The sequence below is a fragment of the Rattus norvegicus genome, chromosome 4 (genome assembly GCF_036323735.1).
Source record: "Rattus norvegicus strain BN/NHsdMcwi chromosome 4, GRCr8, whole genome shotgun sequence".
NCBI classification, from domain to species: Eukaryota; Metazoa; Chordata; class Mammalia; order Rodentia; family Muridae; genus Rattus; species Rattus norvegicus.
This window is the reverse complement of record NC_086022.1, coordinates 150404812-150413334: the sequence shown is the minus strand read 5'-3', so window position 1 is coordinate 150413334 and position 8523 is coordinate 150404812. Positions and strand designations below refer to the sequence as shown.

Genomic DNA, 8523 nt, shown 5'->3' with positions numbered 1-8523 from the left:
CAGGTGTGCAACACCATACTTTTAGTTTTTGGTCAATCTGGTGTACTACAGTGAACCCTCGATCTGCAATACAAATGTGGAACCTGAGGTTTAATATAGTATGAGAGCTTTCCCGCAAAACCCGTAAGCCGCCATTCTCCATGGATGTCAACTTCGGAAGGAAGCACCAAAGCTGGGCCCTGGGCTGTGTGTCATCTGGCGCGTCTGGTCCTCGGAGGGCCTCGCGGGTGGCCGGACCGAGGCTGCAGCCCACTGCCGCTGGCCTCCGACCAGAAGCAGTCACTGTACCTCCACAGGTTGAGCCCCGAAATGGCGGCCACAGTACCGCGAGGGCCACGCCTCCAGAGGCGGGGCCAGATTCCAGGCCCGAGCGATAGATCCCCGAGCCAAGTTTTAAGCGGACAGCCGAGCTCAGGAGCTCGCGCAGAGGCAGTGAGTCCGCGGCGCCGCAGGTCGCCAAGACGAGTGTCGAGCGCAGGGCTAGCTCGCCGCCGCAGCCTGAGAGCGTCTTCATCGCGGGTGCTTGTTCCGCCATCTTAGATGGCGGGAGTTAGAACGGAGCGAGCTTGAAGCAGGAAGGCTTCTCTGCCGTTCTCCGCAGGCCCTCAGACGGGCCAGCTGGCCGAGCTTTGGGGCGCGTGCCCTGAGGCGCGGGGCGCTAGTGCAGCGATGCGGGGCCTTCCTGGGGCCCCGTCCCCCGGGCTGGGGACACGCCGAATGTAACCGCAACCCGTTCTCTCAACCACCGCTGTCGCTGCACTACGGGACCCGGTGCTGCCCGGCTCCCTCAGGTAGGCCGCAGGGCTGACGGTGCGGCCGCGGGGCGCAGGGTCCGCCAGGCCGCTGTCATCCTGGTGGCGGGTCGGGCGAGGGCTGGGTGTCATGGCCGGCGAGCCAGTTTCCACACCCCTGCTCAGATTTCCCAGTGTTTCTCGGAAATGTGCCAGCGCCACTCCGGTGCCCAGCGAGCATTCCTCATATTTTGGCAATGGGGAAAAAAAATCCTCCTAGAGCTGCCCAGTGTCTGGGTTGTCACTGGGATGGGCTCATTCTTTTTCTCTCGGGCCGCAGAAGTGGGGGGAGCCCGGCCTTGCACCTCCTCTCGGGCTGCTTCGCTTAAGTGACACCCTTTTAGGGAAGACGAGAAGAATCAGGGACGGCAGCGAGAAACGGGTCAGTGCCCCGTCACAAAGACGTGGGACCTCGCCCGGAGCTTCCAAATGGGAGGCCGGGGATGCTCGAGATTGGGAGCTGGACTGCCTTTTGTGTGAAGCGACAGCCTCCTAGGCTCTGCAGAGCCAGTGAAGGATGCAGAGTTGGGACACCACGGGAGGCGAGGTGGCCGTGTTCATTCATTGTTCTCTCTTTAGGGCCCAGGGTGTGCCTCTGGTTTTCATTCTTTGTTTGGAGGGACAGTCGGATCTCTTCTTTCCGGGTTGAGACGTGACCGGGTCTTGGGGAATGGGGCAGGTCTGTGTATAGAAGTGGGGAATGAATTCAGGGCACGTATGGATGCCTGCATTGCGTCCTGTGGGGTCTGTGGAGACTTAGCTCCCGGGGCGTGAAAACAATGCGCGGTGATAAGGCTTGTTTTCCCAAGTGTTCTTGGGATTTAGAACAGTTAGGTGCAGAATAGAGAAACCCAGAGGTTCCTTGCTTGCTTCTGCGCGGAGTTTGGAAGGACTGTTCGCTAGGTGAGGTAGCGGGGAGGACATTGTCAGCGGGGGAACAAACAGCTGGCACCAAGGCACAGGGGCGTAGCCTGCGGGAGTTAGGATGATTTTGGGGAGCAGTTAGTAAATATGGGGTGCAGGTAGGCGGACGGCAGGGTCTAAGAGGAAAATTGATAGTTGCGAAGGGTCTGTGTGATGGATAGTGAACTAGTTCGTTTGTTAATTAACTTCATGTTGTGAATTTTTAGTTCTTGCGGGTTGCTGCTTTGCTCCCCTCCCGCTATGGTAGTGAACAAGATTTACCTTGTTAAGTCTAGCTAACCAGTTTTGGTAATTGATAGGAAATGTTTAGTGCTTTTTCACTGGTTCCTCTTCAGAGATACTCTTGCAGCTTTTTCTAAGGTTATACCTGCCTTCAAAAATACTGAGGTCATAAACATATTCTTTACTAACTCCTGAGTTTTAAATCGCTGCTGACCACGTAAAAACACGTTCCCCAAACGTATAGAATTCGGCAGATTATAGAAAACACCTGGAAAAGTGTAGCATGAAAGTATTTTTTAATGAATCCTATTTATGTAGTAGACTTTTCTTTAGACTGAGTTCCCAGGTTGCAGCTTTGTTAAGTCTCCAGCCCCATGAACATTTTATTTTGTTATTCTAATAAAATAGCTAATTTGATTAAGGCTTATGCTGAAGTGGCTATTTAGAAGTGAAGAGACATCAGGGGCAGTTTCCAAATCTTTGGTATTGTGAACCACTGAAAAACACTGAGGTTCTTTTGATTTGTTTTTACTCTTATCACTTCAAGGGCTAAGTAAGCTGTTTAAAATCCAGCAGCAACATTTGACCTAGCTGAGACTGGATACTTGGAAAAATAAACCTGCTGATGTTTCTGTTCGAAGGCTTATCTTCAGGTCTGCAAGGCTGGGATTGTGCCCTGAAGTGGGATCAGGCAGCTTTGTTAAGGTCTTGTCAGTAGTTGAAAGGATCTTGTATGCCTGTGAAGTAGAGGCTTGACTGAAAGGCTTTTGAATGCATTTTAAGGGATTTGGCCCAGTAGTAAAAAGACTGAGAACCTTTCACTTATGACAAAAAGTATCCAAAAATTAAGAATGACACTGCATTACAGCTGCTCTGAACCCACTTGGTTTTGGCTTCAAGTCAATTTTCTCTGATGATTAAACTACTTGACAGTTTTAGGAAGTTAATTTGATATTTGCAGAAGCACTAAGTATTTTTAATGGAAATACAATGACTAACTTCAAATTGCTCTTTTAGAAAGTCTATTAGTGAATGTTTGATTATTTAATATTAAAATTCAGACAAAACTTCTTTACCTACCTGCTACCTAAAACCATGAGAGAATGCTTTGGCTTGCCCGTTAGCAACATGCCCCAATGTTGACTTGCAGATCAGAATTTAAATATTGTCTCTGAAAGACAGTGAACAAATATAACAGTGAGAGGGTTTATGAAACCATACAAATCAGGCTTCAACTTAAAATGTTGTTTTATTTTTCTAAAGTTGAAACTAGACCATAAAAAATCAGGGTCTCCCACTCTTGAAAAATCAGAAATGTTGGGTTCTGTTTTTCTTTCTTTCTTTTCTTTCTTTTTTTCTTCTGTTGGCTGGATCTCCCTGTTTAGTCCTTGGATGACCTGGAATTCACTACGTGGACCAGGTTAGCTTTGAACTCACAGAGATTCCCCCTGCCTCTGCCTCCCAACTGTTGGGATTAAAGGTGTAGATTCTTTAGGAAGAGGTTATTGAGTTTTTGTTTTTGTTTTTTTTAATATGTACACACATGGATGGGTGAACTTGCTAATTGTTTATCCAGTGGGTTCAAAATATAACACTAAATATTTACATTAAGATTCTACTGATATGGGGTAGGTCTAAATTCTTGTCTGTAATCCTATGATAGTAATGTCAGATTCTTTTATTTTGGCCTTCAAAGTTGTGAGTAAAAAGTCTTTAATTGCTTGTTAAAATTGACACTTTTAATTTTTGTAGTGTTTGAGTCATTCTGTTACTTTTTTGCTCCCAGATTATTTGTGTAGCTCTCAATGATTTAATTTTAGTTTTAAAAATTTTAATTATATATGTATGGATATTTTGCCTGCATATATGTCTGTGAACCACATATATGCCCGGTGTCTTGGAGGTCAGAAGTGGGCATCATGGTCTGGAATTGAGGATACAAACAGTTGTGAGCTAGCATGTGGGTTAGGATACGGGAAACTGAACCCAGGTCTTTTGCAAGATCTACTCTTAACTGCTGATCCATCTCTCTAGCCCCTTTGTGGTGATTGTTTTTATTTTATTTTGTTATTCACTTGTGTTTTTACTTTCATTGTACACATGTGTATGCTTGTGTGCCTGAGTGTATATGCATCACTGCGTGCAGTGTCAGTGGAGGTCGGAAGAGGGATGGGAGCCTCTGGAGTTGGAATTACAGGTAGTTGTCTGCTGTGTGGGTTCTAGAAACTGAATCAGATTTTCTGTAAGAGCAATAAGTACTCTTAAGTGATGAGCCATTGTTCAGTCCAATTGTTGTTTTTTAAATACACAGTCTCAGGACTGGAGAGATGGTTCAGTAGTTAAGGGCACTGGTTGGTTTTGCAGAGGACCTGGGTTTTGGCCACTAAGTACCCACATTGAGGTTTACAACTGTCTGTCTGTAACTCCAGTTCTTGAAGATCTGGCACTTTCTTCTATCCTCGTTGACACAAGGAACCACATAATACATAGACATATGCAGGTTAAACACCCATACACATAAAGTAAAAAATAAATGCATGCTTGTATTAAATACGTATATGTAGACAAGGCTAGTCTCAAATTTGTGATGCTTCTGTTCCGGTCATCTGAGATTTGGGATTACAGGTGTGTGCTTCAACACTTAGTGATTTCAGATGCTTACCTTCTGAAATTGTTCTGAAGAATCTCTGTTTAACTGAAGGGAATTTCAAGTGGATGGTGTTTCTTTGTTATTTATTTAGCGTGGTGCAGGTTATTGGAAGGTTTTTTTAAATTGCTCAGTGTGTTAATTGGCATTGCATTTCAGTGTATATTTTGAAGAACACTTGACACAGTTTTATTTTTAGATCAGGTTCTAAAGGATTTAGCTGGGTGGTGATTAACAATTCTAAAAGAACTATTTTAGAATTTGCAAACCCTTGTGATTTAGTTATGTTTACATTTTTGGTTAAAGAATGGTAAACAACAGGCAATGAGAATGTTTTAAGTGAACTCTTATATGGCGAATTCCTTCAGTGAAGTGGTGTGGTCCACGTTGTGTAGAGTCATCATCCTCTGTCTCTGTCTCTGTCTCTGTCTGTCTGTCTGTCTGTCTGTCTGTCTGTCTGTCTGACATTAAAGGCATCCCCTGCTTATTGCCATGCTTCATCTTCCTTTGTCTATTGTTTAATGCAGTCCAGTAGCAAGAGTAAGCGCACTGACTGGTTGAGTCACTAAGTTCTCCCTCTTTATTTCCTTCCAGCCTACTATGAAGTAAAAATTCTCTCTGATTTTTTCCTTGATTCTGTAATGAGATATGATGTTTGGGCAAAACATCTCCCTTTTCTGTTTTTGTGGGTACAGTCCTGGGGATTAAACCTAGGGCTTTATGTGGACCAGGCAAATATTGCCATTAACACTGCCAGTCTGTTTGCCTTTCTTCAGCCCAATACATCAGTGTTGGAATGGTTATGTCTTAATGAGGGTTCCCCCTCCCCCCCCCCAGTTGAGGACCGAACCCAGGGCTAGGCAAGTGTTCTACCACTGAGCTAAATCCCCATCCCCCTTAATGAGTTTTTGTTTGATGTGTTTATTGTTTTCTAGACAGAAGCCCAGGTTAGCCTCATGGCAATTTTATTGCTTCAGCCTTCTGAGTGCTGGGATTGTAGGCACACATAGCATACCTGTCTTTTTATTAGCTCTTTGAGAATTTCATACAGTGTGTTTTGATTGTATTCACCCCTTTCTCCAACTCTTCTCGGATTCACCACTCCTCTGCACATCCAACTTGGTGTTCTTTTTTTTTTTTTTTTAAATCTTTCAATACCAATTTGTGCTGCCCAAATATTCTTGGATGTGTGGTTGTCTACTGGAGAGTGGTTGACTTACCAGGGGGTTCTTAGAGAGTCTCTCCTTTTTCCAGCAGCTGACAATGGCTAGGGGTGTGCTCATCTCCCTTCACCCTGCTGGGATTTGGTCTGACTTAGTTTGCAAAGGTTTTGTACATATTGTCCCAACTGCTGAGATCCACACAGCACAGTGATCTACTGAAAATAGAAGCGTCTCAGATGAGGCTGTAGAGATACATTGCACTATGTATTCTATGTAACAGTAAGTCTTTTAAAGAGTCAGTTTAATACTGTGTTCTTTTAGCAACCCTATTTCCCCTAGGGTCTATGACCTATCTAATTGTAGGGTTTTAGCATAATAATGGACTTAAAATCCAATCAGAAAGTGATTGGTTACTCACATGCTGTTTGTGCCACCATTGCACCAGTGGGTTTGTCCTGCCAGGCTAGTCATTATTGTAGCTTGCTTTTCTCCTTTAGTACTGTGCACAACACTCTCCAGCCCTTTGAAAGCTAGCCAATAAGGATGAAGCTTCCAGGTACATACCAGCTTGATTTCACCATGTCCTTTGACTCAAGAATGTGGTGTCTTAGCAATAGGGTCTTGCCATCAAGTTTTGGAGGATATCCAAGAGTAGTGACAATATCCTGTACTGTTGGGAGGGTGGTGTCCATGGGATCTCATTGGCCAATAGCTCGAAGAGTAGTAAGCCATTTCTGGTACAGAGTTTTTTATTAGTTAGCCTCTGGTGTCTACTACTTACTTGTATTTCCACTCCAGGGGGTGCTTCTGCACTCACATGCATGTACCACCCACCCCCATGCATGCACAGAACATTTTAATGTGTGTGTGTGTGTGTGTGTGTGTGTGTGTGTATGTGTGTGTATGTGTATGTGTGTAGATGCAGATATTTTAGAAAGTTTTTATAGTGCTAGAAAGGTCCTTCTCATGATCCCTACTGTACCCTACTTTCTGTTCCCACCCCATTTAACCCTTCCTGCTCCACTATCCTCCTTTAAACCTTTATTCCCTTATGTAGTTGGTCTTGAACTTGCTATGCTTCCTAGAATGGCTTTGAACTTCTGATCTTCCTTCTTCTACTTTTCAGTTGCTGGGATTATAGACAGGAGCCTTCCCATCCCATTTGTGTGGTGCTAAGTATCAAACCCAGGACCTCTTGCCCCAGATTTAAAAGTGATTTTAATATAATTTATTTACTTTATGTATATGAACATTCTACTTGCATGCATGTATGTGCATTCTACAGGTGTCTGTTGGATTCCCTGGAACTGGAATTATGGATGGATGGGTGTATACTTGTAATAATTAAACCAGGTGGGTACTGGCAGTCGAACCTGGGTCCTCTGTAAGAGCAAGATATGGAGCCATCTCTTTAGCTACTAAATTTCTAAAATTTTGAAATAGGGTTTTATGTATTCTACACTGGCTTTGAATTCATTATATAGCCAAATCTAGCCTTGATCTAATCCTGTTTCAGTCTCCCATATGCTAGGATTACAGGTGTTGTTATCATAGCCTACGAAAAGTCATTATTATTTTAAGATTTAGTTATGTGCATGCATGTGCCTGTGGGGATACATGCATGTGAGTGTAGAAGCCTATGGAATCCCAGAGGCACCAGATGCCCCCTGGAGCTGAGTTACAGGTAATTGTTGGTCACCTGACTCAGATGCTGGGACTGACTGAAGTCTTCTGCAAGGATAGTAAATACTCTTAATTACTCACCCATCTGTCCAGCACAGAATGAAGGTCAGAGGAAGCACTATATTCTTTCTTTCTATGCAAGTCCTGGGAATTGAATCCAGATCATCAGGCAAGCACCTTTAACCACTGAAGCACTTGCTAGTCTTAAAAGCTGTTTTTAAAGTAATAGTAGATACAAGCACTCATTTTGAATGGTACAGGGTGATGAGTGCAAGTTCTTACTGTGAAGGATTTGGTCTGATGGAGAAGCTTAGCTGAGCTTACTGCTTGTTCTTGCTCCTCTGAGAGTCAGTCTCTGACCTTTTGCTTTATGACCTTTTTTTGTGAGCTCCTTATCTTGTTAGACAATAAACTCCAATGACTGATTTCTTCTTTATGTTTATTTATTGATATTTGTGAGGAAATTTCATTTGAGAGGCTGAGGGACCAGGCTGTTTGAGAGCGAATTGAAATCCCAACACCTGATGCTACTTGTTTATAGTTCGTTCCCCCCCTCCCCCGCCCCCCATATATGTGTACATGGTGAAGGTCAGAGGACAATTTGCAGGAGTATATTTTCCTATCAAGTAGATCCCCAGGATCTTGATCAAGCTGAGGTTCTCAGACATCGTGGCAGGTGTCTTTGTCTGCTGAGCCATCTTACTGGTGCTGTTTTGTTTTTTTGTTTTTGTTTTTTTTTTTCTTTTCTTTTTTTTTTTTTTCCGGAGCTGGGGACTAAACCCAGGGCCTTGTGCTTGCTAGGCAAGCGCTCTACCACTGAGCTAAATCCCCAACCCCTCTTTTGTTTTGTAAGACAACGTTTTGTGTTGAGTAACCACAGGCTGGCCCTGCATTTCTCTTCCTGTCTCAGTCTCCTGAGTGTTGCGATTCCAGATGTTGTGCTATCATGCCCACCAACACTAAACTTACATGTGGATATTTTTGAGACAAGATCTCTTGTAGTTCAAGTTGTCCTGGGACTCTGTGGCTGAGGACGATCTTGAACTCCTAGTCATCTGGCCTCCATCTTTGGACTGTTGGGATTTCCCATGTT

General features: G+C 44.1%; 1 protein-coding gene across 6 annotated transcripts in view; it reads left to right on the top strand.

Annotated features, from left to right (window-relative positions):
• Positions 1 to 521: 521 nt before the first annotated feature.
• Positions 522 to 8523, top strand: part of Raf1 (Raf-1 proto-oncogene, serine/threonine kinase) — a 60656-nt gene continuing 52654 nt past the window's right edge. For 2 of the 6 annotated variants that reach the window (XM_063285558.1, XM_039107056.2), the window contains exon 1: positions 1036 to 1173. The gene's annotated coding sequence lies outside the window, so the exon portion shown is untranslated. 6 annotated transcript variants of the gene reach the window in all.